This window comes from Phyllostomus discolor (genome assembly GCF_004126475.2).
Source record: "Phyllostomus discolor isolate MPI-MPIP mPhyDis1 chromosome 15 unlocalized genomic scaffold, mPhyDis1.pri.v3 mPhyDis1_scaffold_37, whole genome shotgun sequence".
Taxonomy (NCBI): domain Eukaryota; kingdom Metazoa; phylum Chordata; class Mammalia; order Chiroptera; family Phyllostomidae; genus Phyllostomus; species Phyllostomus discolor.
Window position 1 is genome coordinate 254,929 of NW_023397493.1, and position 16,008 is coordinate 270,936.

At 44.3% G+C, this 16,008-nt stretch overlaps 1 pseudogene; it reads right to left on the reverse strand.

Moving 5' to 3' along the window:
- Positions 1-485: 485 nt before the first annotated feature.
- LOC114489767 lies at positions 486-3,875 on the reverse strand (annotated as a pseudogene).
- Between the last annotated feature and the right edge of the window lie 12,133 nt (positions 3,876-16,008).

The following is a 16,008-nucleotide window of genomic DNA, read 5'->3' on the forward strand; positions in this document are numbered from 1 at the left end:
GGAGACTTGTACCCTTCTGAGATCTACAAGCAAGTAAGTAAAACGGTTTAGGTATATTGTACTACAGTGTGATCAATCAATACTCCCCCAAAAGGCCCGATATTTCCCTGGAGAAATACCAGACAGTGAATATTTCTATGATGCACTCTATTACCCTGGTGGGGACCAGCTGCACATAAGTGAGTACTTCAGAATCTCTCCACAATTTTAACCACTATAGCTAATAAAATGGACAACTCACTTTCTAATATTCAGAAATCTCCAGACTCTATAGCTGGAGTTGTCTTACATAATCAAATTGCTTTAGGCTACATACTCACATAACAAGCAGGAGTTTTCATGACAGTGAACCCCTGTTGTTGTTCTTACACTGACACCTCAGCTCAGATGAAAACAAGCATCACCTAAATCAAGCAACAGGCTGACTGGTGCCAACAAAATATGAAGCATCACTCTCCTCTCCTTGAGAATCCTGGAAATTGGATTAGTCTATTTTCATGAATTCCACAAACTTGCCTCCATATTAGGAGGGATTTTAAATTTAAGTTTAATCATTCTTTTCCTTTTAATGACTGTCTTTTTTTTTTTTTTGAAGCTCTTTATGACTTGTCTTCCCCATGCAAGGAAAACAGAATATGCTCAACAGTCACCTCTAAAAATGTATCTTCTTTTAACTAATGAGACTTTGGTTTACCATAGGCCCAGGATTTTCATTCCCCAGAAGAATCAGAGATTACTGTCTGTGAAGACATGGAGAAATAGTTGACAGTGGCAATAAACAGGGCATGGAAACTTTGTACTGGTGTGACTTTCCACTAAATGGAATTAAAATAAGATGAACTAAGCAACTTGTAAAATTCATACTGATGGTTTCTTTGTAAGCAAGTTGCAAATGCCATAATTCCCAGTTGCTTGTATAAGAAATGGCCTTGACCATGATTCTAGGTGACACAGATCACTAAACTGCAGGACACTGGCTGGCACCAAACAGTTCCAGGACACTGACATTAAAGATCCATGTTTGGTCTAACAGGTCACTGCCAGCACATCCACCATCTCCCATGGTCTCTTCATTGCCCTTGTCCCTCTACCTCTTTATAAAGTCCCCTCCCTGCACTGAAATGTTAACATGGCCTCTGAGAAGAGAGTCCCTCATCTCCCAGCTGGCCAGCCCTTGAATAAAACCTCTCCTTTACATCAACACCTTTATCTCGAGTATTTCCTTTTGAAGTAACAGACAGCTGCACCTGCATTTGATTACACCAGGATGGTGCCTTCTGGAGAAGGCCCTCTTTTTGGTTGATATAAGACAAACTCTTGCTAGGTGTTCATATTGTGGAAAGATGAGCCAGCTCTCTGTGCTCATTGAGAAAGGCACTAACCCCCTTCCTGGGGCACTCTCATGACCTAAGCAGCTCCCAAAATCTCACCTCTTAATACCATCCTCTCTGAGGATCAGGATTTCAACATATAAATTTGGGGTAATAGTTGTTTTCAGACCACAGCATTGCCTTAGAGCCTCTGGAGAAATAATGGTCCTTCCACCACCTTGATCTTGGTCCAGTAAAGGGATTTCATGTGCCAACCTCCAGACTGCATAGACTGCAACCCAAATGTGGAGTAATTGATCCAGTTGTCTTAGGAACATAGTACAGGCTGAATGGAGATCTCCCACTGTCAAGGGTGTCCCTCCCCTGATATCTGATCTTTTTTTTAAGATTTTATTTATTTATTTTTAGAGAGGGAAGGGAGAGGGAGAGGGAGAGGGAGAGGGAGAGGGAGAGGGAGAGGGAGAGGGAGGGAGAGGGAGAGAGAGAGAGAGAAACAGAGAGAGAAACATCAATGTGCGGTTGCTGGGGGTTATGGCCTGCAACCCAGGAATGTACCCTGGCTGGGAATCGGACCTGGGACACTTTGGTTCCCAATCCATGCTCAATCCATTGGGCTACACCAGCCAGGATCTGATCTTTTTATGACATACATCAGCACTACTTAAGAACAGGGACACTCACAGGGTAGTGATCTCAGGTGAGGAATTTCCTTTGGTTCTCATCCTGAGGGAGGGCTGCAAGCATACTGTGATGGAACAGGCTGTACTGGAACCTGGAACATTTGTAGGCCCTCAACTTTACTTCCAAAATGTCATATCTGTGGGGCTTGGCCACAGTCAAGGACATACAAATCATCCTTGGTTTCAATGCACTTATATTTCCCCAACTACAGTTCTATTTATCAGAAATAAGGGAATGTCATAGAATGGGCTAGGCACCACTACAGTCCAGATCCCCAAACCTGATCCGAACTAATGGTTTCCTGATGGTGTCTTTGTGGCAGATACCGGCCAGCAGTATCCATCCCCTCCTGCAGATGCTTGTCAAAACATGAGAAAAACATACACAGAGACAACCAGGTCCTGTGGGGAAATAGGGATGGAATGACCACTCTCTCTAGTGGAGAGCGCCTTGAGCCCCCATCTCAGTAGGTTTTTATTAAGAATACAGACTCAGTTTGTGGATTCACAGTCTGGCAGAAAAGATCAAAAGGTGCTGAAAGAACTCCCGCTGGGATTCTGGGCAAAGTTTAGGGTTTTATCACTACAGAACCTAAAAGACTATTCTCATTTCCTACCTGTGCCTTCAAATTCTAATTCAATAGCATCCTCCAGCAAGCAGATTGCACAGGATGTTGAATATTCTATGTCCCAGGCCTGATTACTCCAGGGGCCCACCAACTCTGGTCTGGACTGCCTGGCCCCTGCTATTCCCACAGGCCTGAGTCAGGCAGAGGAGACAAATGCAGCCAGGAGACTTGGATTTCTCACATCTAAGAATGACGACTCAAGCTTTGACAAAGCAAAGGGGGCAGGGGTTGATGTCCATCACCCCTTCATTTCCACAGCCCTGAGTCTCCTCTCTGAGGCCTCCTCATGATCATGCCTGTGTTAGGCGATTCCCTCCATGGTAAATCTTACCCGTCATTGGCTAACTGATCAAGCTTAGGAGGACAGACACAGAACAGTCTGTTCATGCCAGGAAAATAAGTTTTGCCTCTTTAGTGGCTCCTGTTCCGGGGGTCTCTCACTCAGGCTAAGTCCTGGGGTTCACAGCTTCCTGAGACCAGGCAGGGCAGACCCCAAATGTCTTGATGAATAACTTTTAGAGGATGAGGAGGTTCCAAAGTGCCCTGAATAATCACAGTCAATGGCAGGGCATCTCTTGGGACCATCTTTCTCTGCCTCTTCCTCTCAGTGTATCTGATGTCTGGAACCCTCTCTGAGTTTCTGATGTGCCCCTGGCAGCATCAGCCCTCTTCTCAGTATCCTGATTGTGTGTGAGGAAGTCAGGAGGCCCATTGCATGTCCTCCTTTCAGACCAGCCCAGCTGTCCCATACTTCAAGGTTTTTGACACATTTAGGAATTGGGTTTGTCACACTGTGTCTCTCACACAGTAATACACAGCTGTGTCCTCAGACTTCAGGCCATTGATCTGCACATAGACAGTGCTGACTGAGGCGTCCATGGAGAACACAAAGTGATCTGAGAAGCCCTGAGCATATATGGGTTTCACAGTGTCTGTATTGATGCAGCCCACATATTGCAGAGCTCCTGCTGGGGCCTGCCGTACCCAGAGCATGGCATAGTTGGTGAAGGTGTATCCAGAAGCCTTGCAGGAGACCTTCACTGAGGCCCCGGGCTTCCTCGCCTCAGCTCCAGACTGCACCAGCTGCACCTGGGAGTGGACACCTGTGAAGAGGAGACTTTAGTGAGTGGGTATCCTCCTTGAGTGTCCCTGTTCCTCTCCTCAACCCAGGGACTTAGGAACCCCTTGCCTGTAGCCACTGCCACCAGGAAGAGGACTCTCCAGCTTCAGTCCATGGTGAGGGGCTGTGCTGTCAGGACTTCTGTAAGGGAGGGTGTGGCTGGGATTGATGCTCTCAGGGCACAGACAGACCCACATTTAACCTAGTCTACTTTTTCTCATTTGCATATTATTGAGGCAGTTATACAATATTTGCATATTTGTCTCCACCTAAGAGATGATAGAAGACACAGGGACCGCATTCAAAAGGAATCAGAGGGACAATGTGTTCCCTGCCAAGTCCCTGAGCTCTGTGCTGATATAGTTCCTCTCACCGAGAAACAGTCCCACACAGGACATGCTCCTCAGTGTGAACCACCTTTGGATTACCCACAGACCACTTGGACCTGTCCTGGCCTTCATACACGAATGTCTTATTGCTGGATCAGTGTGTGTCTCCAAAATGTTGCATTAGTGTGTTAATAAAGCCACCCCTATTTTCTGTTTCTTACAACTCATGTGTAAAGAAGCCTTATAAATACCCTCAGTTACTGTAGTCTTCATATCTTGTTGAGTTTGGTCAATGCTGATAGAATAGGATGTTTGCAGTCACCGTGACAACCTCTTATTTTAGATGTTTCCATGGAAAGAGGAAGACCCAGGCCATCGCAGGAAATACCCCCAGCTCTCTTTGCATCTACTCCTGGGGCAGCAGCTCTGAGCTTGTGGGTCCAACACACCCCCTGCTGCACAGCATGTCCTTTGGGGAGGGTCATGTCTTGGCTCACAGGGCATGGACCTCTCAAGTCCGGTCTGCAGTCCAGAATGAAGGTTGTGCCCTGACTTCAGGATGTTCCCTTAAGGGCACCAAGTGTTTCAACATCTCTGCAATGAGAAGTGGCCTTATTAAACCCCAGTAATTTTGCAGGAATTCCAGGCCCATATTCTATGAAGCCACCAAGGAACCCTTCCCTGCTGATGCCAGATGCACTAACACAGCTAACATCACTGAGCTCAGAAGATCTCAGGGACATCGGGAGCCTCTGAAGTGCTCAGGTCCCTCTGCCTTGAAGTCCTATTGGAGGACCCTGAATGTGACTCTAACCCACTGCACTTCTAATTCTCAATAAATTGCACAAAGACACACAGAGACACATGGGACCAGATGAGTTTCAAAGTGATGCACTGCAGGTTTCCTCTCTCCCCTGTGCCTAGCACATGGGCAGTGTACCCACGTGGGTTCTAGGCCTGACTGTGTCTTTCTAGGTGAGTGAGATCTACTTTGTGAGGGTCGCACCGATGTTTTGTCTATTATTGATGTTGCATCCTGATGATTATCTTCCCTTCTGAACTCCTGACTCCTGGAACTCAGACGCCAGAATCCTGCATTCAGACTGATTATTCAATGCACAGTGGCCCACAGCTGCCTCTGAGAGTCACTGCAGGGACCACCATTTCCTCCTGCACTGGGTTTTCCGTTCAGCCCTCATGGACATTCCTGCACTGATCAAGGCCTCACTGGTGAGTAATCACACACCACTGTCATTACTCCAGCTCCCTTTCCAAAGTAGTTTTGTCTAGGGCTGGTCATGGGTGAGCTTAGGTGATGTTTCCTGTGGTTCCGAGTTCTCCAAATCTAGCAGTCCAGCAGGCACTGAGTTCTCCCTTAGTTCCAGGGACAGACAAGAACATCTTTCAGTTCTCTCTGCCTGAGGGATGTCACAAGTGTATCCCACAGAGAACACTGAAAAGTTCCCATTTTCTGAGGACCATGGATCAGTGGTGGATTAACAAGCATGTGTCAGTTATGTATGCCGCCACCTCATTTAAGTCACTACATTTGACCCTCCATGTCGATCTTGGTGTCATAATGTATTTTCACATTGGAACCTGCATCAAGAAAGCATTCTTTCTAAGAAAACATTAACAGTAATCTTATGAGTGGAATAAATCTTTATCATTTCAGTAAATGTCCATCATGAGTGTTTCCACATGAAGGCAATTTGCAGTTTGCTATTGAGGAAAATCAAGTTGGAGAAAGATCACTTGCAAGATCAATCACTGAGTACCCGAACCCTGTGCTGTGTTGTCAGCTTTGTCTGCTGAAGCTGTCTTAGTGAGCTCTGAAGGCATGCAGTTCTTCTCCATCCATCCTCAGTGATCTTTCCTGAGTACTCATGAGCCTCAGATGTTGTCAATGGACCTCACAGGTCTAGTACACGTGGGAGGTTAGTTAACAGCTTTGAAAATTTTAACATGACATGAATTTATGTGATCCTCCTGTTTGTTCACTGATGAATTATTGAATTTACATTTATATGGAATCCATGCTCTTAGTACAGACTATGAGATGTCTCAAAGCCCATGAGCTACAGTTTTAGTCAGCAGACCCAGGAGAGTTGTTGCTGCCACTCAGCCTGGTTGAAGGCTGAAGACCAGGGTACCCAGAGCAGAAAAAGACCTCTGTACTAGCTCTAAAATCTAGTGCACAAGCACAAAGGGGTTAATTTCCCCTCAACTGTTTCTGTCAGGACCTTAGTGCAGTGAAGAGTGCCCATCCTCATTGGGGCAAACAATTTGCTTTTCTGAGCCACCATTTCAAAGGTAAGATCACCTGTAAATACGTTTGGGCAGACCCGTGAATAACTATCAGCTAAATGTTTCGGCACCTTGTGATCTAGTCAAACTAACATGAAACCAACCATCACAACAGAGCTCTTTAAGGGAAAAATTCCAAGGCAGAGATAATATGCATCTGCCCAATGCATGTAGATAGAGGTAAACCAACAACTTTAGACTCATTGTGGTGGATGCTTTCTTAGGGACCTACATGTTGAATGTCAGGTGGAGAGGAAGCTCCCTGTCAGAGATGAAATACAGCCTTTGTTAACGTCCTTGTGCCCTGTGCCTGCAGAACCTGTGGGCCCTGAGTGTCCCCTGGTGTTTACAGCCCTACATGCAGGGAGGTTTGTGTCTGGGGTCACACTGACTTCTCCTCACTGTGTCTCTAGCACAGTAATACGAGCAGAGTCCTCAGCTCTCAGGCTGTTCATTTGCAGATAGGCAGTGCTTTGGGAATCATCTCTTGAGATGGCGAATCTGCCTTTCACAGATGCAGCATATTCTGTTGTGTGACTGTTAACTTTCTTTCTAATAACGCCTATCCACTACAGTCCCCTGCATGTAGTCTGGCAGACCAAGTTTATATAGTAGTCACTGAATGTAGACCCAGGACCTTTGCAGGAGAGTCCCAGAGACCCTCCAGTCTGCCTTGAGTCCCCACCAGACTCCACCAACTGCACCTCACATTGGACACCTGCAGACAAGAGATTTTCATTAATAGTGGACACACTCATACACTCACAGAATCCCCCAGTTTCTCTGTAATGTTACCATGTAAAAGCATCAGAGCAAGTGCCCAGCTCAGCTCAAACTCCATGGTGCTTTCTCGGGGTTAACTGTAGCAGTGGATGCAAACTACAGGGACCTGGGGGTTCCAGCTGCTGTCCCTGAGGAGCAGGGACATCCACAAATCTAGGCCTATCTGCAGGTGGTGATATCCATTTGCATACACTCCTCCCCTTAGTGTGAAATAAGTCAGGTCCCTGGGTAACAGTCCCCACTTGACTAGTGGGAAAAGCACACTCATTGTGACAGTGGAAAGGTTTAAAAGGGGCTGGTTACTCTGTGTGCTGTAGAGTTGTTACTAAATTCTACCATCTGAAAGTTTAATACAATATAATTTACAGTGATATTCCACATTCACAATGTTTCATGGTTTTCATCTTGGAATAAATTATTTCTTTGACATTGTCTATGTATCAATACACAGAGAGAAGTTCATCCCCATCATCAGTCTCCCTGGATGAGGGCATCTGGCACTGCAAGGCCTGCTCTCTTCTTCTTTCAAGACAGAATCCTTGTCCATTGTTCATCTGTGCTTGAGAGTCCATCATTGTGGAGAAAACAAGTGGGAAGAAGGAACAGACACATGTAGAGCATTTTGAATGTCCAGAGCTCCCTTTGGGCTCAGATTCTTCACCCTCCTCCCCCAGGGGCTTAACAAGTATCACATCAAGTGACTTAGGTGCACACGGCACATTGATAATTATTCAGGTAGGAGTTACTATAATCCAATGGCACACTGCCATTATTATATAAAATCTCTGAGATGTTTGAAAAGTGGTGTGCTTAGTTAAAATAAACAAACCTACATACATGCACAGCCCCACTTTGCCAATGCTACACATGAGGTGCATTCATGTACACAAACTCAACCATACACTGGGCATGTCACTGTGACATAATGATTGGAAGAACTATGCATTTGCGATTTTTACCTTCAGTGGAATCTGGGCCTCGTTCCATGCTGATATAGTATATACAACAGGGTTCATAGATTATACCCAGTCTAACGCTGCCTTCTCATTATGTCTATTTAACAACCTCCCATGACTTTCGACAAGACAAGTTTGCCTATTAAAAAAAAAAAAAAAAACAGAGAAAAACTGCCCTTGAACATTACTGAAAGGAAACTCATGCAAAACTTTGCTGCAACTATAGCTGCAAAATTCCAGGGAGTCAAACCTGGTGGTCATGTTACACTAAAGTCAAAATCTACTCTGGGTGCTGTAAAAACTTACCACAGATGGAGTCTCTGGCCAATGACATAAATTTATCTATCAGTGATCATAAGTCAGACATTCCAGGAGTGAAAACTGGCAAATGTGATGTCTTTGAAGAATCCACTTCTTGTAAGGCTTTTGTTTGCTGTAGTCTCAGTGGGTGGATAGGACAAGGGAGCTTCCTCAGTCCTTGGTTATAAAGTCCCTAATCCCATTCATGAGAGCTCCACACTAAGACTGAACCTTTTCCCAAGGCCCAACCCCTAAAACAGCCACATGGGCCTCAGGTTCTATTGTGTTGGTTTTAGAGCAACATGAACACAAGCCAAAGGAAGGATCAAATCATGATTCCATCCTGTTGGAAGGCTAATACAGTAGAGCTCCCCAAACTGAGCATGCCCATAAGCCTACAGAACCTTTTAATCTTTTAAGTAGAAAGGGGACCCAAGTCCTTCAGAACAAGTTGTCCTCCTTGAAGTGTGGACAGGTTCTACCCTAGTTCTTGAACTAAGAAATCCATATAATTTATTAGTTTCCCCTTATTGCTTACATATAGCCATTATTCTCATTTTCTAGAGACTAAAATTGTTTTCTACCCATGGTGGAAGGTAGCTCCATGTTCTCACTCATGTTTCCTAGGTGTTCAGTGGAATAAGTAGCCAGGCTGTGGTTTTTGATATTTGACTCTGGCATGTTAAATTTCACCCCTCACTCTGCTCCTGCACACATGGAGGAAATCTTTATAGAAACCAGAGATTTGCACCAGTATGACACAGGTGGGAGATTGAAACCACCCATGGTCCTTCTATGAGCAGAGTCTTGGCACAAATGAAAAATAACCACACCCAGGCTCCTTACCTGGTGTGAACCAGCCATTTCTGAATTGCTTAAGACAGCATGGCCCTCAATGGATTCCACAATGAAATGACAAATGTTTGACTGTCCCCCTGTGATTGTGATTTCATAAGCCTAGATATCTGTACTAAGGTATGGTGGGGGACCTCTACCTTTGTGTGATGTAACTGTTATTTGTGTCATGAACATGGAGTCACATCAATGACCATCACCACCACGGGCCCTTGTCCTCTGGCATTGTTTTCATAAATATCGGGTGCCCACTGTCCATCACGCACGTGTTCTGCTGCTGGCTGGCTTGGACTCTGAGCTGTGTGGGGCTGGGCTGTGGGGTTGGGTCCCTCAGAGTCTCTTGTTGGGTTCAGCTCATGTGGGTCAGAACATCTGATGATTTATTAGGAAAGCCGTGCACACATGCATGCCTTACTTACTGCCTTGGTGCATGTGAGAGTGTGTTTCTCCTATTACAGAAAAAAACTCTAAAACTCAGATACCTAAGCAGTCAGCAAGGAATCAAGAAGGAAGAGAGCCTTCCACAGGGAAACTTCCGTGTGGTGTTAAGCCCACACCTTCCAGGAAACCAGGCCTTAATCTGCAGTAGATGCTCCTGGGATGAATCCTATACTGAATGTGCCCTGAACGCCCCCTGCAGATCATTCAACTTGTTTCCTGGAGGAAGGTTTCCGTCTGGGCTCACACTGACTTTCCCTCAAAGTGTGTCTTGCTCAGTAATACAGGACATTGTCCTGGGAAAACAGGCTGTTCATTTACAGAAATAGATTATTCTTAGTTTTGCCTCTGAAGATTGTGATTCAGTCTGTCACAGAGTTGGCGTAGTATGTGCTACCACCATTACTATTACCTACTGAGACCCAGTCCTGCCACTTCCTGGGAGGTTGGCCGAACAAGAGCATGTCATAGCTACTGAAGGTAAATCAAGATGCCATGCAGAGGACTCTCAAAGACCATCCAGGCTTCACCGAGCCTCCCCCGTACTCCACCAGCTGCACCTCACACTGGGCACATGCAAACACAGAGAGGTCATGTCACAAGTCACTGGTCCACTGTTCTCTCAGCTATATCCACTCACACACTCAGTGTTTCCATGTCTCCATAAAATGTATCTTAAATTAGCAACACGGAATACCAAGCTCAAACTCCATGGTGAGTGGTCTGCATCCTGTCCTGAGCAGGGACTGGAAACACTTGGGAATCATGGGCTGGGATCCTGTCTTAGATCTGCAGGGTTGGGGCTGGACTGCTTTCCTGAGTGGAAGGGCATTTTTTGCATGTCCTCCTACTATATAGGGAGCTCTGGGGCTGGACAGTGACATGAAGGACATGGTCCCAGAGTGTGCATGGTCTAAAGAACCACACCTGTTTAGAGTTTCTCTTCACATCTGAGTCTGTCCATCCTCACAGACTCAAGTGATCCAGGAAATGGGTACATGGCCTATGAGAGTATATTTTCTTAAAAAGAGGGATTTAACATGAAAGATGCATTTGAAAGCCTCCAGTAATGAACACTTTTAGAGAAATCAACTCTCATAACCAGAGGGAGAATTGACAGCACAGAGGGTTTGTGTTCAAGAGACGGGAAGTTTCATCTGACCATGGTTCCTTTACAAAACAGAGAATGAACAAAGAGCAGAGTGTCCCCTACAGTATGTGGCCCCAGTGCTGGAGGAGGTGGGACATCTGTGTGGACCATTTGGAAACATAAGTATGAACTCTACAGAGAAGCAGACAGTGCTCCAGGGTCGTGTTCCTTCAGTATATTGTGGTGTTGAGTATTCAGCAGCCTCACTGCCTCATTTCCGTTTTATTCTGTCGACTCTGTGCTACATCCAGGGTCAAACACTGGGGGCACAGAAGAACTCAGTTATGACTAGGTCTGCTTAGATGAGGATTTAGGTTGAGATTGGGAACTGAATATTAAATTGTAAAAAATTGATTATGGAAAATCTTGATTCAAATCACTAATAAGAAATAGTAGGTATAAGTAAACTCACTGATATGGAAAGCAATATTTGTATGTATCCATTGGTTACACAAAGTGAATTAATCAGTCAAATAGCCTCCCAATTTTTCAGCTGGTGGGTGTAATTTTTATAAACTGATAATCATCTGTGGTTCAGCTTTATGTTCAACATCGGGGTCTGTGTCTGTGTGGACATGTGACAGAGCTCTAATCCTGCAGCAGGAGCGGGCATATGCTGTGACCCTCTTGTTCATGACTAGTTAATTTCAGAAGAAGCATCTCATCTTTCTCACAGTCCCTCTTCTTGTCTGCACTGGGCCCTTGGTACAGCTGCCTCTGTGGCTGTCCATGAAGGATGTACCCTGAATTTGAACCCAATGCACTGAGTGTATCAATGTGTGCACAGGAAAACTAACTCTGTCCATGAAGGTGATTCATTAACATGGAGGTTGAATTAACCTCGTTTCAACTGACACAAATTCAGGATTATCATTTCATTATGTTGCCATTTTCCTCGTCGTTTAATCATTCAATCATTTCAGTGTGTCTCACTTTTTCCTGAAAGAGCCACACACACCATCTGGAGTCACTCAGATTCAAAAGTACTGGCTTGAAAATGCATCCTTATCCCAGGTTTGAGATAAGCTCCACACACCTGTGTACTATATCTCAGATAGACAGATATCATGACTAAATGCCTCAGTTGGGCTTACAATTGTTTAATGTCCATTAGGGGAAATTCAATACGAGCCTCCAGTTTATTACATACTCTCATGGAGAACCTGAACCTGGTTATATTTTTTTTTTGATGGTTCACACATCAATATTAAACATGCAGGCTAATAACCAGGACACATTATAGTGATAAAACTTTCTGACAGTGCCCATCTCTCCATCTGATGTAAAAACAGCACAAACATCAAAAGACACTGCAGTTCTTAGGGTGTGTACATCAGGACAAAACCAGAAAAGAAACAGAGGTCAGTGTATGGATTGGGATTATTTGCAAACCAAGTGACCTCCCATGTCTCCTGTAAACTCAATCACATAAACAATTGAGGAAATCTGGAAACACTCATCCATCCTGGAGATAAGGTGAGGGTGGAAGTCAATACAAAAACATATGGAATGAAAGCTAAGAAGATACTGTGATAAATCATTATGCCAAAATGACCAGACTTAACCTATATTATATCCCATCTGAATCTTCAACAGACATATCTATAGAGGAATCTAAAGCTGATATCATAATATCCCCATGCTTAGCTTATGATTTTATGGGAAAATATGGAAACCTTATACTGTATACCTCACTTTGGTGTCTCAAGACAGCTGTCAGTTGTGCCAACTAATTCCAAATGAATCTTGTTAAATTCTTCTTTCAAACTGCACACGTGGGGTAGACACATTGGCATCATCTTCAATCAGCAATGGTGTGAAAACTTCCAGAACCAATGGAGATTGTTTCCTTCTCCTTTATTATCAGGCACAGCAAATCCCAGGCCAATGTTGAAGGTGAGACTGGACCAGGGAGCATCATCAAGGGCCCTCTGAACAATTTCTTTCATCTCCACCATTCATGTGGCATGAATATGCTTTACTAATACTGCATGCCTTTCCATGATGCCTGAATGTAATTCCTTGACAAAATATGTGGTCTGTTTAGCTGATAGTAGCTGCTTGAATTTGCATTTTGCCCACCTGTGTATGCAGTCATGGAGGTGCTTATCATACAACATTTCCACAAAACTGTGTTGTGGCATGTGGCCAGGAATCCCAAATCCTCATGGTCCCCACCACCCACAATCTCTATAGAGAATTAAAAACAGAATTCTTTCATAAAAATAATTTAAAATTTCAAAAACCCTGAACTGCCACATTGGAGTCCCTAACAATACATCTGCTGAACAATCCTCTTCAGCTCAGGAGACAGGAGATATTCCCTGTGACATAAGAATGGAAGGAATCATGCTGTCACTGACTTGCACTAACGACTGGACTCTGCCCTGCTGCATCCAAACGGGAAAGATAGTGAATATGGATCATATATATATATATATATATATATATATATATATCCCCTCCTGTTACCCACATATTAAATATGCCTTTCTGGTATGTCATTCTAACATGTTCTGTGATCTTCCATTAGGGAGTTTTATGTATTACAGTGAACATGATAGAAATCTTGCTCTTGAACCTCATTGGAAAGAATCTTGTCAAGTGTTTCATCAGCAAATGCATCAGAGAAAATCCATGACTTTCTTCTTTGGATTTAGTTTTATATCCAAGAAATCACACAGAATTCCAACCAATTGGAAGGATAGTTTAATAGAGCCCCTTAAACTGAAGAGACTCATAGATCCTGGGGGAGTTCTCATCTTTGAGAGCTGAAAGCTGAGCCAATGTTTAAAAAAATTGTTAGGGGAGAGATTTTTGCCAAATAATTGGACCAAAACCCATTCTAACTTCATCATCATCATCATAGTCTTCGTCATCTTTATCTTAATCTTCAACATCATTTGATAACTTAAAATCATCATGTTCTTTTTCTGTAGACATGGTAATCACTATGTCCACATAGAAAGATGATTTATTTCATGTTTGTTAATTTTATGGTACTTAAGTGCAATTGGTATTTGTATTCTACTTTACTTTCATTTAAATGTGGAGACATATTCAATGAATATTCCATGTCCCCTTGGGGTATGTGTTTGTCATCCACCTGGTCATCCACATCAAGCTTTCCTGGTACCCTCTGCTCAGGGTGGTGTCACCTATGCTTGCTTATTTGAGCATGATGTCATGTCAGGGACCATCACCACCAGCGGTCTTTGTTCTCTGACATCAGGTCCATACACTTCTGGTGCCTGATGCCCAGCATGCAAGTGCCCTGCTGAAGCCAGCTTGGACAATGAGCTGTGTTGGCCTGGGCTGCACTGTAGCGTCCAGCAGAGCCTCTGGTTAAAATCAGCTGACGTGGGTCAGAAGGTTTGATTTTTCATTGGAATTGGGCAGAAGAGTGCCTGAAAGGGACTCTGCATTCTTTCCACATGAGAATATTTTCTTCCTTTACAACAAAACTTTCTAACTCAGAGAATTCAGAGATGAGCTAGGAATCAGAAATTGAGAGTTTCCCTGAGGGAAACTGTGACAGGAAGAGGAAACCAGACTACAAAACAGTCCAAACTTACAACTGCACCTGCTCCTGGGATGGTGCTTCTATTCAGGGACCCTGACCACCCGGTGGTATTAGAAGATGCTCCTGCAAGTAGGCCTGTGTCTGGGATAACTTCCCCTCATGTGTGCCTCATGCACTAACACACAGACATGTCCTTGGATCTCAGGCTGTTCAGCTATCTATGGGTTATAGTCATGGGCTTGTCTGCATTCATGGTGACTCTGCCCCGTAACTTCTCTGCATACTTTCTGTAACTATCTACAGGATGAATTATTCCCATCAATTCAAGCCCTCAGCATGGAGTATGTCCCACCCAGTGCATATAGTAGTCTGGGAAGGATTATCCAGAAGCCTTGCAGGGGATCTTCACTGAGTTCCCAGGTTTCCCCTCAGCTATAGACAGACCCAGCTGCACCTGAGCATTAACACCTGTGGAGAGGAGACAGGAGTGGGTGGAAATCACCCTTGACTGTCCCTGGTCCCCTCCTCAACTCAGGGCCTGGGGATTTCCTTACAAGTAGCCAAGGCCACCAGGAACACAGCTCTGATGCTTCACTCCATGGTTAGGGACTGTGTGTGCCACCAGGACTTCTCTAGAGGAGGTTGTGGCTGTGGGTGATGCTCTCAGGGCACAGTCAGACCCATACATTTAACATATGCTCTCAAGGAACAGACAGACTATTTAACATAGTCTACCTCTTCTCATTTGAATATTCATGAGGCAGGGTGTTTCATATCTAAAGACTTGACCCCACCTAAGCGAATATAGAGGACATAATGACCATGCTCAGAATGAGTTAGTTTTAGTGGTAATCCATGCTGTAGGATATGTGCTCCCTTCTAGTCCCTGTGTTCTGTGCAGACATTGCTCCATCCACTGAGGACCCCACAGGGAAAGATCCTCATTGAGAACCCAACTTCAGCTTACACACCAGCTGTACTTGTTCTAGCCTTCAATGCCTGAATATCTTATTCCTGGGTCAATGAAAATGTTTCACCTAGTTAGTTCATAATTCCTTCACTGTCCCTAGCTCCTTAAAAGCCACTTATAAAAAACACCTTCGTAATATCCCCATTGTCTTTTGTTTTCTTGTCTTATCAAACTTGGTAAATCCTCTGGCAGAATAGGGTATTTAAAGTTGGGTCTTGTCCAACTTTTATACTAGGGGTGTGTGTGTGTGTGTGTGTGTGTGTGTGTGTGTGTGTGTGTGTGTGTTTTAATGAAAAGGGAGACCCAGGCTATCAGAAGTACTCCCCCCCAGAAACCTCTGCACCTGCTGCTGGGGATGCAGCCTTGAATTCATTGGTTTCCTTTGCCTTCTGCTTCTGAGCACATGCCCTACACAGAAAAGTCTTACCTGGGCTCACAGGGCATGGATGTCTTAGCGACACTATTTGTGCAGTGCATGGAGAAGGTGCTGCAATTGATCAACATGTCAAAAACATTTTGCAAAGTTTTTATCATGGAAGTTTTCTTGCTGAATTATGCTCCACTACTGGGTAGACCAGTTGAGGTAGATAGTGATTGGATTGATACAATACTTAAGGAAATCAGTGTAATACTGGGT